Source organism: Sminthopsis crassicaudata, chromosome 3 (assembly GCF_048593235.1).
Source record: "Sminthopsis crassicaudata isolate SCR6 chromosome 3, ASM4859323v1, whole genome shotgun sequence".
In the NCBI taxonomy this organism is placed as follows: domain Eukaryota; kingdom Metazoa; phylum Chordata; class Mammalia; order Dasyuromorphia; family Dasyuridae; genus Sminthopsis; species Sminthopsis crassicaudata.
The window spans coordinates 506,105,553-506,124,184 of record NC_133619.1 but is presented as its reverse complement, the minus strand read 5'-3'; positions in this window follow the sequence as shown (position 1 = coordinate 506,124,184).

The following is an 18,632-nucleotide window of genomic DNA, read 5'->3' as shown; positions in this document are numbered from 1 at the left end:
ATCCACTTCCATCAGAATACATCCTCATATAGTATCATTGTTGAAGTGTGTAATGATCCCCTAGTTCTGCTCGTTTCACTCAGCATCAGTTGATGTAAGTCTCTCCAAGCCTCTCTGTATTCCTCCAGTTGGTCATTTCTTACAGAACAATAATATTCCATAACATTCATATACCATAATTTACCCAACCATTCTCCAATTGATGGACATCCATTCATTTTCCAGTTTTTAGCCACTATGAAAAGGGCTGCCACAAACATTTTGGCACATACAGGTCCCTTTCCTTTCTTTAGTATTTCTTTGCGATATAAGCACAGTAGTAGTATGGCTGGGTCAAAGGGTATGCACATTTTGATAATTTTTGGGGCATAATTCCAGATTGCTCTCCAGAATGGTTGTATTCTTTCACAACTCCACCAACAATGCATCAGTGTTCCCAGTTTTCCCACAGCCCCTCCAACATTCATCGTTATTAGTTCCTGTCATCTTAGCCAATCTGACAGGTGTGTAATGATATCTCAGAGTTGTCTTAATTTGCATTTCTCTGATCAATAGTGATTTGGAACACTTTCATATGAGTGGAAATAGTTTTAATTTCATCATCTGAAAATTGTCTGTTCATATCCTTTGACCATTTATCAATTGGAGAATGGCTTGATTTCTTATAAATTAAAGTCAATTCTCTGTATATTTTGGAGATGAGGCCTTTATCAGAACCTTTAACTGTAAAAATCTTTTCCCAATTTGTTACTTCCCTTCTAATCTTGTTTGCATTAGTTTTGTTTGTGCAGAAACTTTTTAATTTGGTGTAATCAAAATGTTCTATTTTGTGATCAATAATGGTCTCTAGTTCTCCCTTGGACACAAACTCCTTCCTCCTCCACAAATCTGAGAGGTAAACCATTCCATGTTCCTCCAATTTATTTATGATTTCGTTCTTATGTCTAAATCTTGGACCCATTTTGATCTTATCTTAGTATGTGGTGTTAAATGTGGGTCCATGCCTAGTTTCTGCCATACTAATTTCCAGTTTTCCCAGCAGTTTTTGTCAAATAATGAATTCTTGTCCCAAGATTTGGGATCTTTGGGTTTATCAAACACTAGATTGCTATTTTTATTCACTATCTTGCCCTGTGAACCTAACCTATACCACTGATCAACTAGTCTATTTCTTAGCCAATACCAAATGGTTTTGGTGACTGTTGCTTTATAATACAGTTCTAGATCAGGTACAGCTAGACCACCTTCATTTAATTTTTTTTTTCATTACTTCCCTTGAAATTCTCGACCTTTTGTTGTTCCATATGAATTCTGTTGTTATTTTTTCTAGGTCATTAAAATAGTTTCTTGGGAGTCTGATTGGTATAGCACTAAATAAATAGATTAGTTTGGGGAGTATTGTCATTTTAGTTATATTTGCTCGGCCTATCCTAGAGTGCTGAATGTCTTTCCAATTATTTAAATCTGACTTTATTTTTGTGGCAAGTTTTTCATAATTTTGCTCATATAATTCCTGACTCTCCTTTGGTAGATATATTCCCAAATATTTTATACTATCGACCGTTATTTTGAATGGAATTTCTCTTTGTATCTCTTGCTGTTGGATTGTGTTGGTAATGTATAAAAATGCTGAGGATTTATGTGGATTTATTTTGTATCCTGCAACTTTGCTAAAATTCTGAATTATTTGTAATAGGTTTTTAGCAGAGTCTTTGGGATTCTCTAAGTATACCATCATGTCATCTGCAAAGAGTGATAATTTGATTTCCTCATTCCTACTCTAATTCCTTGAATCTCTTTTTTGGTTCTTATTGCCAAGGCTAGAGTTTCTAGTACTATATTGAATAGTAATGGTGATAGTGGGCAACCTTTCAACTGAACTTTTAAAGGAGGTGTTTTGTTTATTGAGGTTTTTTTTTTCCATTTCACAAATTCTGTTTTTCAAAGAGTTGGTTTCTTTTTCAAATCTATGTTGTAAGAAGTTATATGCTTTTTCCATTTTATGAAATCTATTTTGGAAGGAGTTATATGATTTTTCAATTTCACTATATGTAATTTGTAAGGTGTTTTCTTCAGATAATTTGTGTCTCCTTTTCCAAACTCTCTTAGGAAGTTCTCATTTCCTTTTTCCATTTTTCTTATATCTTTTAAGATTGAATTCTTTCAAGAGTGCCTTGTAAGACAGGCACCAACTCATATCTCCCTTTGGGGCTTCATTGAGATGATTTGCCTTTAGTGTCCTCAGGTTTTGAAGCCTTTTATCTGACTATATATGAATAAAGTAATTTTTGCAATTTTCCTCATTTTGAAAAGGTTAAGGTCCGCTCTTAGTGAAACAGGGAGTTTGCCCCAAACTTCTTGTACAGGCACCAGAGGTTTTTGCTGCCCTGCACTGGTGGTGCTGTGGATTTGTGCTGAGTGGACATAGTCAAGTCACACTTTATTCCTGGGTTTAGAGGTTTACTATTGCATTGGCAAAGGTCTCACAAATAATCTGCTGCTCCACTGGCTTCTGAATCAGGACAGAGTAATGCTGCTTCATTTTGACTAAAAGCCTTCCAACAGATTTCTTAGCATATTGGCAGCACATTGCCCTGGATCCCTGCACTGTGGCTGTGTTTGGCCATCTCTCCCCATGTTCAATTGAAACAGACCTTTTCTGAAGTTCTTCTAAAATATGTTTTTATGTGAATGTGTTATAATCCAAATATTTGTGGGTTCTGTCACTCCAAAAGCAGTTCAGATGATTGATCTAGTGTTGATCTGAGGGATGGTAGGAAGAGCTCAAAGACCTGTCTGCTCTCCAAAATCTTAGCTCTGCCCCCCAGAGCTTAAATCCTGATATAATTCTTATTAGATTTATGACAGTGGAAAAGTTAACTTCTCATAATTTCAGTACTTTTCATCAAAAATAGGAATAATAATCACATCTATCTCTCTGGATTATTGTGCAGATCAAATGAGAATATGTGAATACTGTTCTGCAAGCCTTAAAGGATTCTCATTATTATTCTCAATGATCATATCTCATATTTATCTAAAAATTTAAGGTTTATTATATATTTTGATTAAAAACATCTTTATGACATAGGTAACTAAAATTTTATTATCCCTGTTTTTAGAATGAGTTAACTGATGTTTAAAGAAATTAAATAATTTTCTCATGACCAAATAGTAAGGAAATAATAGAGCAGGGGTGTAGTTTCTGTATATTTTTTTTTCTCTGAGGCAATTGAGGTTGTGACATGGCCAGGGTCACACAGGAAATGTTAAGTGTCTAAAGTCAAATTTGAACTCAGGTCTTCCTGACTTCAGGGCTCGTGCTCTATCTACTGTGCCATCTAGCTGCCCCAGTTTCTGTACAAACTTAATGCTATTTCTCATTCAAAAACATTTGATTGGCATCGCAATATATATATATATATATATAGCAGCAAACTAGCTAATAACAACTTACTATGCTTCTATATGCCAGGAAAGAAAGAAAAAGATGAGTCACTATCATCTCTCTCTCTCTCTCTCTCTCTCTCTCTCTCTCTCTCTCTCTCTCTCTCTCTCTTTCTCTCTTTCTCTCTCTCTCTCTCCCTCCCTCCTCCCCTCCCTCGCCTCCCCCCCCCCCCTCTCTCTCTCTCTGTCTGTCTTTCTCTGTCTCTGTGTCTCTCTCTGTCTCTCTTTATCTATCTATACCCTAAGGACATAGCAGAATATACACTTAATATATGTCTGTTAAATGATAAAAGTATGGATTTCAGATTGTTGTTTTAGTTTCCACCTATGTTTGCTTCTGACAGGATACAGAAAATCTCTTCATTGATTTATAATGACAAGTTGTATATCATTTGCATTGGAGAGTTTTATGGGGTCAAGACAGTTTAAGTAATTTTGGTGTTTGCACATGTAAGAGGAAAGATTCCAAACCAGTTTTTCCAGCTTATTAGGCAAGACATCTAGTTAGTACACTATTGCCTCTCTCTTAGTACATAGTAAACTACGAATAATTGTGTGGCATTGGTTTAAACAAATGCCAGCACCATATAATATCTATCCAATACATTTAATAATAATAATAATGTTAACAATAATAATTGCCACACATTAGTAATTTAGAATAAATATAAAAATAAATACACAAATATCACATCATTTTATAAGATCTTTATAGCTGTTCCCATAAATTGGGTCTTACAAAAATGATCATTTCCATTTTACACAGGAATAAAATTAAACTGAAAGAGGTATAGGAATTTATTTAAGGTCATATCATTTGTGAGTCATAGGGTCATATCCAAACTCATATGATCTACATTTTCTTAGGTCTTTGAGTGAAGGAAGGAAGGAAGGAAGGAAGGAAGGAAGGAAGGAAGGAAGGAAGGAAGGAAGGAAGGAAGGAAGGAGGAAGGAAGAAAAAGAAATTTAAATCTATCTTTTTTTTTTTTTAATGATGGGATAAATTACATCGTTAGAATGAAAGCGGGAAGAGAGAAGAAATCCATTACAAAACATACTCTGAAGATTATTAGCTAGGGAGAAGATATTTCTGAGGGAAGAAGAATCAGAATTATCATGTCAACTTGTCAACTCTCTGCTTTAGAACCATAGCCACAGATTAACCAACTAGGTATTACAAATTCAATGCTCTCCGCATCAAACAAAATTTTCTTCTTTTTAATGTCTATATTTTCTATTAAATTTCTAAAGCATACTACCATTCCTAAATAAAAATAAAATACATTTCTTAACATTCTAGCAGCAGCCTATATCCTAGTGTCTTGCAATGATCCACACTCCAAGCATTTTTCAATTCATTCATTCATTCACTCTTCTTCTTCCATTTAGGATCAAACCAAAGCTTTAGAGCTGGACATGACAATAGAATCTATGCATTTAAATATTCTTATTTTATGGTTGGAAAAATGGGATTAAGTAGTTTATTTATGGTTACATGGGTAATGTTTAAGCTTAATTTTTCTGATCCCTCTTTCTACTGTCCATACTTTCTCTAATTTATGTTGCCGATGAAGGTCTCTTCATGTCTCTGAGAATATCCAATTTTTGGTTAGCATTTTTCTCAATATTGCTGTTAACCCACTGAGGAATCATATTCTTTAACCGGCCACAGAGAGTTTAGGGAAGATGAGAGGGAGAGGGAGAGGGAGAGGGAGAGGGAGAGGGAGAGAGGGAGAGGGAGAGGGAGAGGGAGAGGGAAAGGGAGAGGGAGAGAGGAAGAGGGAGAGGGAGAGGGAGAGGGAGAGGGAGAGGGAGAGAGAGGGAGAGGGGGAGAGGAAGAGGGAGAGGGGGAGAGGGAGAGGGGGAGAGGGGAAGAGGGGGAGAGGAAGAGGGAGAGGGGGAGAGGGAGAGGGGGAGAGGGGAAGAGGGAGAGGGAGAGGGGGAGAGGGAGAGGGGGAGAGGGGAAGAGGGAGAGGGAGAGGGGGAGAGGGAGAGGGGGAGAGGGGAAGAGGGAGAGGGGGAGAGGGAGAGGGGGAGAGGGGAAGAGGGAGAGGCGGAAAGGAAGGGGGAGAGGGGGAGGGGGAGAGGGGGAGGGGGAGGGGGAGAGGGGGAGGGGGAGAGGGAGAGAGAGAGAGGGAGAGGGAGAGGGAGAGAGGGAAGAGGGAGAGGGGGAGAGGGAGAGGGGAAGAGGGGGAGAGGGAGAGGGGGAGAGGGAGAGAGGGAGAGGGGGAGAGGGGAAGAGGGGGAGAGGGAGAGAGGGAGGAGAAGAGGGAGAGAGGGAGGGGGAGAGGGAGAGAGAGAAAGAGAGAGAGAGAGACAGAGAGAGACAGAGAGAGACAGAGAGAGAGAGAGAGAGACAGAGAGAGACAGAGAGAGAGAGAGACAGAGAGAGACAGAGACAGAGAGAGAGAGAGAGAGAGAGAGAGAGAGAGAGAGAGAGAGACAGAGAGACAGAGAGACAGAGAGAGACAGAGAGAGAGAGAGAGAGAGAGAGAGAGAGAGAGAGAGAGAGAGAGAGAGAGAGAGAGAGAGAGCGCACACATCACTGACTCTTTTTTGTGGGTAGGTGTTCCTGGATAATTGCTCACTCACAGAAGGCAGTATCTGAGTAGCATCTACACACACAATACACACATACACAATAGTCCAGCTGAACTGATTATCAGAGAAAATATTGAATACCCTCTAAAGAGATGATCACTCCTGAACTTTAGGCATATAGCAGTAGCAAAGGAGATTATATCCAGGCAGCCAAGAGCCCTGTGAAAAAAAGAAGAAGATAATCAGAAGTGAGGGGAATATACCAGAAATATGGGATGACTTTTCTGGGCAATTATGGTCAGTTCATCACTCATCATTTTCTGAAGCATCAGTTTTGACAAATTATAATGTAGCACTTTACTCTCATCTATGCTAAATCCAGGAGAAATTATTCTTGAATTGTAGAAGAGAATTTAACTTCAGGGTTTTAAAAACTGCATTTTATAGATCTATAGAAATTTGATATATTTTAGGAGAGATATTGTTAAACCAGAGTAGCCAGAGAATGGTGACCAACATGGTGAAGGAACTTTGGAATTTCTTTGTAGAAGGATGATCTCAAGGAGAGGGGCATATTTATCTACTGAAAGAGGAGGCCTAGGTGGGGACCTGATCACTATTTTCAAATATTTAAAGGATGTTGATATAGAAAAAAAACATTAGATTTATATCGGATTTACTTCAGAAGACAGAAATAGGAGCAGTAGGAAAAGTTACAATGAAGCAGAGTTCAACTCGATACAAAGGATAATTGCTGCCAAAGTAATTTTCAAGTGCAGATTTGACAATGTGACTCAGCTATGCAATCAACTCTAATGGCTTCCTAGTACCTCTGGGATAAAATATAAACTCCTTTATTTAGATTTTAAAGCTAGATAATTTGACCCCAATCTATCTTCTCAAAGGCATTAGACATTACTTGTCCTTTTCCACTCTAGCATCCTGACAAACTGGTCTTGCTGTCCTTCACATATAACACTCCATCTTCCTTCCTTCCTTCCCTTCCCTTTCTTCCTTCCTTTCTTCCTTCTTTCCTTCCTAATTTTTAATTTGTTTTAATTTTTAATTTTTTAAAGTTTTTTTATTTTCAAAACATATGCACAGATAATTTTTCAACATTGACCCTTGCATAGCCTTATGTTTCAGATTTCCCCCTCCTTTTCCCACCCCCTCCCCTAGATGGCAAGCAATTCAATATATGTTATACATATTAAAACATATGTTAAATCCAATATGTATAAACATATCTATACAATTTTCTTGCTTCATAAGAAAAATCAGATCAAAAAGTAAATGAGTAAGAAAACAAAATGCAAGTGAACAACAACAAAAACAGAGAGAATGTTATATTGTGATCCACATTCAGTTCTCACAGTCCTTTCCCTGGCTTTCTTCATTATGGAATTGGCATCAGTCATCTCACTGTTAGAAAGAGTCACATTCATTAGAATTGATCGACATATAATATTGATATATCATGTATCTCCTGGTTCTGCTCATTTCACTCAGCATCAGTTCATGTAGCATCAGTTCTCTCCAGGCCTCTCTAAAAGCATCCTCCTGGTCATTTTTTACAGAACAATAATATTCCATAACATTCATATACAACAACTTATTCAGCCAGACCCCAACTGATGGACATGCACTCAGTTTCCAGTTTCTTGACACTATAAAAAGGGCTGCCACAAACATTTTTGCACATACAGGTCCCTTTCCTTCCTTTAAGAGCTCTTCGGGATATAGGCCCAGTAGTAACACTGCTGGATCAATGGGTATACACCGTTTAATAACTTTTTAAGCATAGTTCCAAATTGCTCTCCAGAATGGCTAGATCCCTTCACAGTTCCACCAATAATGTATTAGTATCCCAGTTTTCCCACATCCCCTCCAGTATTCATCATTCTCTTTTTCTGTTATCTTAGCCAATCTGAGAGGTGTGTAGTGGTATCTCAGAGTTGTCTTAATTTTCATTTTTCTGATCAATAGTGATTTGGAGCACTTTTTCATATAATTAGAAATGGTTTTAATTTCTTCATCTGAAAATTATGTGATAAATTGATCAATTATCAATTAAAGAATGGCTTGAATTCTTATAAAATTGAGTCAATTATCTATATATTTTAGAAATGAGGCCTTTATCAGTACCCTTAAATGTAAAAAAGTTTTTCCAATATGTTGCTTCCCTTCTGATTTTGTCTGCATTAGTTTTGTTTGTACAAAAACTTTTTACCTTAATATAATCAAAATTATCTATTTGGTTTTCAATTATGAGTTCCAGTTCTTCTTTGGACACAAATTCCTTCCTTCTCCACAGACCTCAGAGATAAACTATCCTATATTCTTCTAATCTTCTTATGATACCACTCTTTATGTCTCAATCATGAACCCATTTTGACCTTATCTTGGTAAATGGTGTTAGGGGTGGGTCAATGCCTAGTTTCTCTGGAATATACGTCTTTAATACCTCTGTCTATAGAGATCTTTTCCTTTTATATGCAGTTCAACTACCATAATTTTCAAGAAGTCTTTCATAATTCCCCCTGCCCCAGGTTCTAGTGCCTTCCCTTCCAAACTACCTTGTATATATTATATTTAGTCAATTTATATTTATGCTACAAATATTTACATGTGTAATTGTCTCTCCAATTAGAATGTAAGTTCCTTGTGAATAGGGATCCTTCTCGATGCCTAGCACAAAGCCTGGAATGATTTGTGCTCAATAAATGTGAGGCAACTTATTGATTAATACTTAGAAGTGTCCAAAGATGGGAAAAATATGAAGAAGTGACTTTCTCCATAATTGGGGGAGTTTTGATTTAGCAGAGATTGGTTTAAAACATCTCTGAGGTTACTACCAATTCCAATAAGCTATAGATTTCATTAGTTATTTCATAAGCAGAGTTAGGTTTTAGATGTCTTTTTTCAAGATCAGAATTTCTCTCTTCTTTCTTCTTTTGATTTCCCCATTTTAGTCAGTGGTATCACCATTCTTTCAATTACTCATGCATATGACTTTAGAAATATTTTTTAATATTCTCCATCCTGCATATAGTTGTGCCAGTACTAAATTCATTCTTCCAAAAAACTGCAAGCTTCTGTATTTTACAATTTTAAATATATATCCTTTATCTTTCCGTAAACCATCCCTAACAAAAAATAACAAAGAGGGAAAAAAGCAATTTAGCAAAACTAACAAAGGCACCAATTAAATCTGAAAGTATATATAATATTTCTTATCCATATTCCTCCACTTCTACAGTTGAAAGAGCTTTCTTTTCTCATATTTTTTTGGGAAAACTGTTTGGTTATTTTAAGTACATAGTATCCAACTTTCTTCTATTTTCTGTCAAGGGTATCTTCATGTATTTTCAATTCTCTCCTTGCTATATTTGTCATATCCATTTCCACCTTACCATCTTTATTCCTACTACTATAATATAAACTTTTATTTCCACTTGCCTAGGCTACTATATTAACTTTCTAAAAAGTCTCCCTATATCTATCTTATTCAGCTTGCAATCTGTTTTACACAATACTGCCTGATTATCTTTCTAACTCAGCAAATTGCAACCTCAAATATCTCCTTTATCCCTATCTTTCAATCTTCCACTGTTGGTTCCTTCTCTACGCACTTCAGACATACCCAGGTCTTCCTTATTCTTAAAAAATCTTCACTAGGTCCTCTCTTCTTCTTAAACATACTTACTTATTATATATTTCCTCTTTTTCTCAGCCAACTCACTAGAAAAAATCTGTCTACAACTAGTACCTTCACTTCTTTCATTCATTCTTTAACCCTTTGTATCCTGCTCATCTGACTTCCAATCAAATTATCTAACTGAAATTGTTTTCTATAATGTTGTCAATCTTCTCTTAATTTTCAAATTCAATGGTTGTTTCTCATTCCTTATTTTTCTTCTCCTATCTGTTGCCTTTGACAAAGTTGATCAGTCTCTCATCCTTGCTTATTTTTCTCTGGTTTCTGTTGAGACACTTCCTTCTCTTTTCCCTCACTCCTATCTCTGCTGTTCCTTTTTTCTCCTTTGCTGTTTCTTTTTCTTATCCCTTCTCTTGTCTCTCATAACAACCACTTTAGTTCAGGACCTCATCAATTCTCACAAGATAATTGCCCCTCTCTAGTTAATCCTTATTGCCACTAAAGTGATTTTTTCCCCTTAAGTACAAATCTGATTATATGATTTCCTTACTCAACCATTTCTAGTGGCTCTTTATTGCCTCTAATGTAAAATATAAACTTCTCTGTTTAACTTTTGAAGCTCTTCACACCCTGTCTGCAACCTATCTTTCTAGCCTCATTGTATATTATATTCTTCCACAGTCTACAATCCAGTTAAACTGGTCTTCTCTTAGGAAATTCCCTATCCCCATATGTTTTCACTGACCATTCCCCATGCCTAGAATGTACTCCCTTCTCAGTTCTTTTTCAGAGTCTCTCTTTAAGAGATATCTTGAGTGTTGATTGACATAATAAACTAAGACACAACCATAGCAGTTTAATGTGCCATATGAATTAGCTGAAAAACATCATCCACTCATATTTCAAAGAACTTAGGATTGCTAGTATCCTGCTTATAACATGATTATTATTATATGTCAATAATAAATAGTCAAGGATCTATAAATATTTATTATGGAAAATTTCTTCATGATTTCAGATGTACAATGGAGCAGATACTCTTAGATAGTTATTGCAAGTTCTTAAAAGTTTCAGAATTGTATCCATGGTTCTGTAGTTACTACACGAGACTGACTTTGAAATCTTGGTCTTTCAAACTCAACAGAATTCTATCCATGCCAATTCTATCTATCATACTTTCCCATATCTCTTATGCTTTTACTATATTCTACTTTGAATTATAGCTATTTGTACATTTATTTGATCTTCACTCTGGGATTTTAAATTCCTTTGGATCATTGCCTCTAATTCATCTGTATGTCCTTAGCAGTTAGTCTATTACTTTGTACATTGTAGACACTTAATATATGATTGTTGAATGAAGGAATTATTATTGTTATTATTTCAGACCAACCATACTCATTTATTTATTCTTTTCCTTATCATGGCTCATTGGACACAAAACAGCATCAATTTTGCTTTACTATCATTTGCTTTATAGAGTTCATTACAACTCTACTTGTACTGAGAATATATTTTAATCTAAAAGTCTGGGCTTTGATAAAATCATAGATTGGAGAACACCTAAAACATTTTCAGAAATGTGGGTGGGAAAAAAGTTATTCTTTATGGCCAATTATTTGTGGAATCTGTGACTTTAAGCCTCTAAGTGGATTTTGGAAGGCAAATTCTCAAAAGAATACTCAGCTCTTATCTATTCCTTACACAAGGACCATATCTCAATCAATTTTTAAGGCTTACTCAGTTGACCTTCAGGGTAAAGTACAAAATCTGTCTTTTGGAGTCGTTCTATCCTTGTTCACTAGTTTATTGGAGAGGTTTAAAGTTTTAAGAATTAATTATTATTATGACATTATTAGATTTTGCATCTTTGCCTCAAGTCTTTGGACAAGAGGGCATTCCAAATATTGAGTAGCTGTTTTTTTTTATTGATATGGTATATTTTTTATTTATTTTTTGAATATAACCCCCTCTCCTGTGGTTTCTTATTTATTTTTCCCCTTGCTCCTGGAAGATGAATTGCTGTAGAGACCATTCACTGACATGCCAGTAAACCTTGCTGTCCTAAAATGCTCTGTTACTGGAAAAAGCTATAAAAGGCAGACTGACTCAGCAAGTCACAATTGATCATACAGATTCAAGATCCATTTTTTGTTTCATTTTTCATTTCTCTTGGATAAATATCTCTAACACTTTTATTCACAGTTATTGTAATAAACAGTGTATATGAAGATTTTTGATCTAGCTTTTGAAGTTTACTGAAATAAGGAAGTATGATAGTTTTTCCTTCAAGAGCAAATGATTTAAATGATTTAGGCAAAATACATTTTGAAATTGATAGAGTTGATTTTGAGAATGAAGGATTTTATTGTTTGAGATAACACATGTTAGCAATAATAGCTTATAACTATTTTGTATTGACCATCAGATTTGCATATATAGTCAGTTTCAGGTATGAGGATCATATGATCACTTGACAAACTTAACAAATGGAAAAAAAATTAGGGAAGAAGTCAAACTTGTTCTTTTTTAATTGATAAAAAAGTAGTCATTCTGCTATATAATAGGATTCATTTTTATCTAGGTTTCAGCTGAAATAATTTATTTTTTCCTGCTGTGTTGTAGTAGTTTCTCTTCTCTATAGGTCCATTAATAATGATGATGGAAACTATCTAGTGGTGTTAGAAATCCATTCATAAGACTTTTAGACTGTTTCATTCACATTTCAATCCAGATCTGTATGTTTTTGTATGTTTTATATGTATGTATATATTTTTGTATGTATGTATATATATGTATGTTTGTATGTATATATGTTTGTATGTATGTATATGTTTTTGTATGTTTGTATGTATGATTATTTACATTGACTAATCAACCTTGTAATTCTTCATTGTTTGTATTGTATAAACTACTGAACTAATCAGGAAGCAGAAGGACTTTTTTTCTTTTTTTTTAAAGTTAAGTTTCTTTGTTGTTATCAATATTAGATATTCCTTGTAGAATTTGGGTCCAAAGAGTATCTTAGAGATAATCTAGTCCAATTTATTCAATTTATAAGTGAAAAACTGATACTTATGTGTAATCTTAATGTGACCAAGGTCACATAGGTAATGAATGGATAAATTAAGATTTGAATCTAGTTTCACTTATTCCAAATTTAGTGTTATCATCATACCAATTTACTTAGCACTCCTGGAATACACAAGTGTTTAGAAGTTAATGAAATTCAACATGGTCCCTGATTATAGTTTAGTGGGGAAACAAATAGAAATATGACATTAACATATGCTTTGCTTCATATTTAAAAATCAGTGACTTCATAGACATGTGTGCTCACTATACTGACATTTTATCTATGACTATAGTAGACAGCTACATGACTTTTTGTGGTTCAAAAAAATTTCATCATCTTTTCAAAGTAGTTATTTCTCAAGTTGCTATGAGTGAGGAGGAGTCTCTTTAGTGTAGGGGAATGGGATTGTATTCATTCTGAAATGTGGCTATATTTCCTCTAATTTTAGTATTCATTTTTATTCTGATTAATTGGTTTACTGTATCAGTGATATTCATTTCCTGGAAATGTTAGTATGCATGTGATGAGCTACTGAATATGTAGGACTGAGTTAATTTCAGAAATTTCCCTGGATTGAACTAGAGGCAAGTAAACTAGTGAGAAATTTTATCACTCAAAAGTTTCTAAGTTTTGAAACTAAGAAGGTCCAAATTTGGAGAGGGAAAAGAATGATACTCAATGAGCTGTGCTTACTTGGCAGAAGGTACCATTGCTTGAACTCTCCTGAAATAAACTTGGATAAAACAGACTAATTCATCTCCACATCATTATGAAACCTCTGAGTATAACTTTCAGAATTGGCTTATTGTTAGATCCTAGCTAAAAGAAACAATTATATATTGGATCATTGATTGACCTACCTATGTACCAGGAAGTTCCTACTACACAATAACATTTAATGAGCTTTATTTAGGCTAGCAATGCAATTCTTTTCTTATCATAATCAGTTTAGTAAACTTCATCTAATCTATGTATTCAAGATTAATAATCTTTCCTATTTAGAATGTCCTTTGATTAATAAAGGGGATTGCAGCCTCAGTTACCTGTTGACTAACTGCTCCTAAAATTTATCTTCCACTTGATCTTGGCAGTCTGTCTGGCAACAAAAATCAGATATAAGGGCAGAGATCCAGAGCTTGGTGTTCTTAATTAGGATACATATCCCTTTGTTTCTTGTTGATGAGATTAAAGGATTATAGATCTGCCGGTTTACTAACCTGTGAGAAATAAGCAGTCTGATTAGTTATTCTTTGATGGTTGGTATTCTTTTTTTTGTGACATCCATATAATTTTCTCCTAATAACTTTAGTGGAGAGGGTTCTGAATTCAAATCCAAATTTTTTCTACTACTGGAGAAATGATTCTGGCAAAGAAATATTCTAATTTTCACTATAATTGGTACATGTTAAAGAATGACATGTGTTGACTTCTAATTACATCATTAACCTCCCCCTTGTTCTCCCCCACCATGGCATTATATATGAGGATGTTCCCTGTGGTGAATTCTATTTATTGAGCACATGGTTTGAAAGATTATACTGGATTTCATAACCCATTGGAAAGTTTACAGGAATTGAATGATAGTGCCTTCAAAATTCCAAATTTTTCAATGGGATGTTTCTTATATGGTCTTCTGTTTTTTCAGAAGAGATCCTCCCTTTCTTTGGAACTTGCATAATGCTTTGACTCTAACATTTTTTATTAAAGAATTATATGTTAAAACTATAGGATATTTATCTTTAACGTGCTTCAAATAATTATTTTGGATTATCACTCATTTATGGAAACATTTTGAACAAAGTAAACTAATGGATTACAGAGAAGGAAGGAATATAGAAATATAATGCCTACTATGTGCCAGGAATTGTGCCTTTTTGGGGATAAATAAAATTTCATTTGATCCTCACAACAACTCTATGGGTGCTGTTATTATTCCCATTTCACAGTTGAGGAAACGGAGACAAATAGAGCCTAAATGATTTGCTCTAATAAATAAGGTGATATTTGAACTCAGGTCTTCCCTCTAGAACTAGCATTCTCTTAGTTGTACTACTTTGCTGCTAGGAAGCTTGAAACCTTGAAACAGGTATTTTGAAATCTTATTGAAATGTTAAAATCTTATTGAAATATTAAAACAATAGTTATGTGCAGTTATAAAATTGGATACTCAATTCTATATCAGTACGATAATGATCATTCTCCCTTAGGATGCCAAAGTGTGAATCCAAATAGAGCCAAATATAAAAACTGTTGGAACCTTGTATTCCTTGACAAAATTGTTCAAAATGGATAAAACAAAAACCTGGAAATTTTCCCCAAAGATTTTATTTTACTTCTGATGAACAAATTCTGATAGTGTAACACAACGCTTTTAGCTAAGCAGCTGCAAAAACGCAACACTGCCTATTTTAAAAAGTCATGAGACTAATTGAAAGAATATTGGTTTTGGGAATATGAAGAGTTAAGTTTGAATATTTAGTTGTGTGGTCTTGGGTAAGTTATTTCATCTGTTTGAGTCTCCATGTCCTCATCTGTAAAATGAGCACAGTGAGCTAAGGAATCTGTACAGTATTTTCCAGTCTTAAGTCTTAGATGCTATGATTTCTACTATCCTTCACCTCGCTCCTCCAGCCTGAAAACCTATGTTATTAATACGAATGAAATAGTTTCAGAAATCATTCCTAAGTGAATATTAGAGGTGGGTCCATAGTGATCAACTAGTTCAATCACCTTGATTTTATAGATGAGGAAACTGGTTTCCAGAGAAGTGAATTGATTTCCCCAGGTGATGCAGCTAAATACAGCTAAATCAGAGATGAGGCATGGGTCTTGACTCCACATGCAGTGGTCTTCACATTGCATTTCATTACATTGCATCTGTATAAATATTTCATGAAGGTTTACATTCGATCTAAATGAGGCTATGAGGCTTAGGAGGAATTTGAAGGATTTGTGCAGAATAATGAATACCACTTAAAAAATCAAAACTTGTTCATTATCCCCCAAACAGATTATTTTCAAGTCTCTGGGTTGGTATTTCTCTGGGAAGACTGCACTCTTTTATTTGGCCAGTATTGATTATTTTCTTCTGTTTCCAATGGGGCTTGAAATGAACATTTTTGTTAGCATCCTTATTTGCACCTAAGCATTGTGATGCTAGCAGAATTTTATATCAATATCTCAACAAACCACTGCAACTTAATGATTAAGACTTTGTCCATGTTGTTCAGTAAGAAGATGCAGGATTTTTTTTGAAACCCCATGCCTTTACTTGTACTTTTCCTGCATGAAAAAAACTGTCTTATCTCGTCTTGTTTCACATTTATTAAATTATTGCCAAAGTACAATGCTATGGATTAGCACCATAAAAACAAAAAATGTAACCATCCTTACCCTCAAAAAGCTTATCCTTTCCTAGGTAGGTAACACATCTATACAGATAATTTCATATGAAGACATTTGAGAAGGGAGAAACTACTAAGAAATGGAGGAGTGGAGATTAAGACAAATTTCCTATAGGATGTAGCACATGAGCCTTAAACGAAGGTAAAGATTCTCAGAAGATGGAATGGATTCCAGGGCTTAATTGTGGTACATTATTAAAAATACTGAACATGTGAGTCATGGTACATGAATTCAAATCCTAGTTCTATCACTTATTAGTAATGTGACATTGGATAGTCACTTTCTTACTGTCCTCATGAGTAAAAAGATGATGTCTTCTGAGGTGGAAACTGAGTATAGAATGTTAAGTCAGAGACTAGCTGATAATCTATATTTGTTGAAATATATAGTGTCTGAAGGAAGTAATATGAAATAAGCCTAAAAATAAATGAAGATCCAGATATTTTGAAGACTTTAAATGACTAAGCTAATGGATTGTGTGAAAAGTTATTATTGCAGCTTAGGAGATTTAGATACATTTGTCTTGTATTATTCTATAATATATGTCCATAATTAAAGTTTAACTTGTAGGATCCCTAAAAGTTTTAGAAATTGAATAAATGTTTTTGAACTTCTTGAACTGAATATCTGGCAAGATTTCCTCTCAAATTTTTGACCCATTTGGATAATGAAAGAGAAGAAAAGTAGGAGGAAGAAATAAAAACAGATAAGAAAATTCTTCCAAATATGTGGTGACATGTTGCCACTGGAGCTTGAAAGGAAGTGTGGTGACGTGACAAGATTATTGATCCTGGGGTCAAGTCCAGGTTCCTCTATTTCCAGACAATATGATTATGGATAGACAGGTCAATTTGCCTTTCTGAGTTTTGGTCTCCTTATTTGTAAAATGGGAGTAATTATATCTGTACTACCTCCCTCAGGGATGTTGTGAGCAAAAGTGTCTTTTTAAATTATATTTTTAAAAAAATTTAAAGCATTCTGTGACTCTGCGTAATAGAAACAGTACTTTACTTGGAATTGGATGTGCATTAGTTATGTCAGTCTTTTCTAGCTTTGTGACCCTGTTCAATTCAATTAAGTTCTGTTTGCTTCAGTTTCTTCAAGTACAAAACGAGGTTAATAAAAGTACCTCCCTCCCCAAATCCCTACATTTGAAAATATTTGTAAAGTGTTTAGTACATGCTGAGCACATAATAAGTGCCTAATAAATGCTTCTTTCCTTACTAAGTAGTGGAAGTAGTAGTATGCTCACAAAAAGTATAGGCAAAGAACTCCCTCTTCACCATTAAAAAATTATATTGGAAGAATTTAGAAATGGAAGCATGAAAATCTGGATTATAGTCCTGCCTCTCCAACTAATTAGTTATGTAATCATGGACAAATCATCGCTTGTTGTTGGACATCACTGTATTCCTTTCTACTAATTTCTCTAAAAGGAAGGAGGAAGAGAAACATGTGTGGGAGGGAGAGGGAAATATGTACAAAGATTAATAAAACATAGCCCAGTTCCTTAAGGAAAGAAGAGTTAAGATAAGTATATTAATTACTTTTATTTAATTCAGATTGAGAAATGTCATAAGAGAAATGAAAGAATCCATAATATTAGAGGTGAAAGGAATTTTAAACATTATCTCAGTTCTCCAATTCCTATTTCACACAGGTAAGAGGAGGAACCTGAAACCCAAAAGAATAATCTAAAGGTCACACAGTCATATAAAGTGTTATGTTAAGGTAAAGAAGGGGCAAGTTACTGCTGGGTGTGTGTGTATCATCAACCTCATAGAACAAAGGGAATAACAAATTCCTAGAAATACTGAAGATTGATTTTGAACTATTGCTTAGCGATAGTCATTTATATTATATAAATTATTTTCTATTATTTAGAAAAGGCTGGTAACAAGGGGTTCTGCCCCTATCCCCTACAATCATCTCTTCCATTTAGTGAACTTTAGCATGAATGTTCCAAAAAGATGATACTGGACTGTTCCTGAGTATGGAATCCCATACTCAGGAAGATGGCAGAGCTTCTCATGAGAAAAGCAGCATCTCAGGCCTTAGAATAAAATATTTAAAAGCCTTAGAGTACAAATATGCTGGTAAATGGTTAGTAACAGCTCTTCAAGCACACACACACAAACTCACATAAATGCATATAACAATAACAATGCATGACACATTTTAAAGTTTAATATGTATTACTAACATGCTTTCCATCACTTAAGTCTAGGCAATCAGAAAAACAGTATAGCAAATCCTGGTTTGTAGCATTTGCTGTTTTCTGAAGCATAAAGCTCACACTGAAAATTTAACCAAGAGTTCTCACAAGTCAGTTGGAACTGGCTTCAGAATGCTCCTGACCTAGAGCACTTTTTCTTCAGAAAAGAAATATGGTGTAAGAAAAAAAAGCAGAAGAAGGTTTTAGAGACATTGCTTTCAGTCTCAGTTCTATCATGAATTTAGTGTGACTCTGAGCAAGTCACTGGGCCTTCACTTATAAAATTAGAA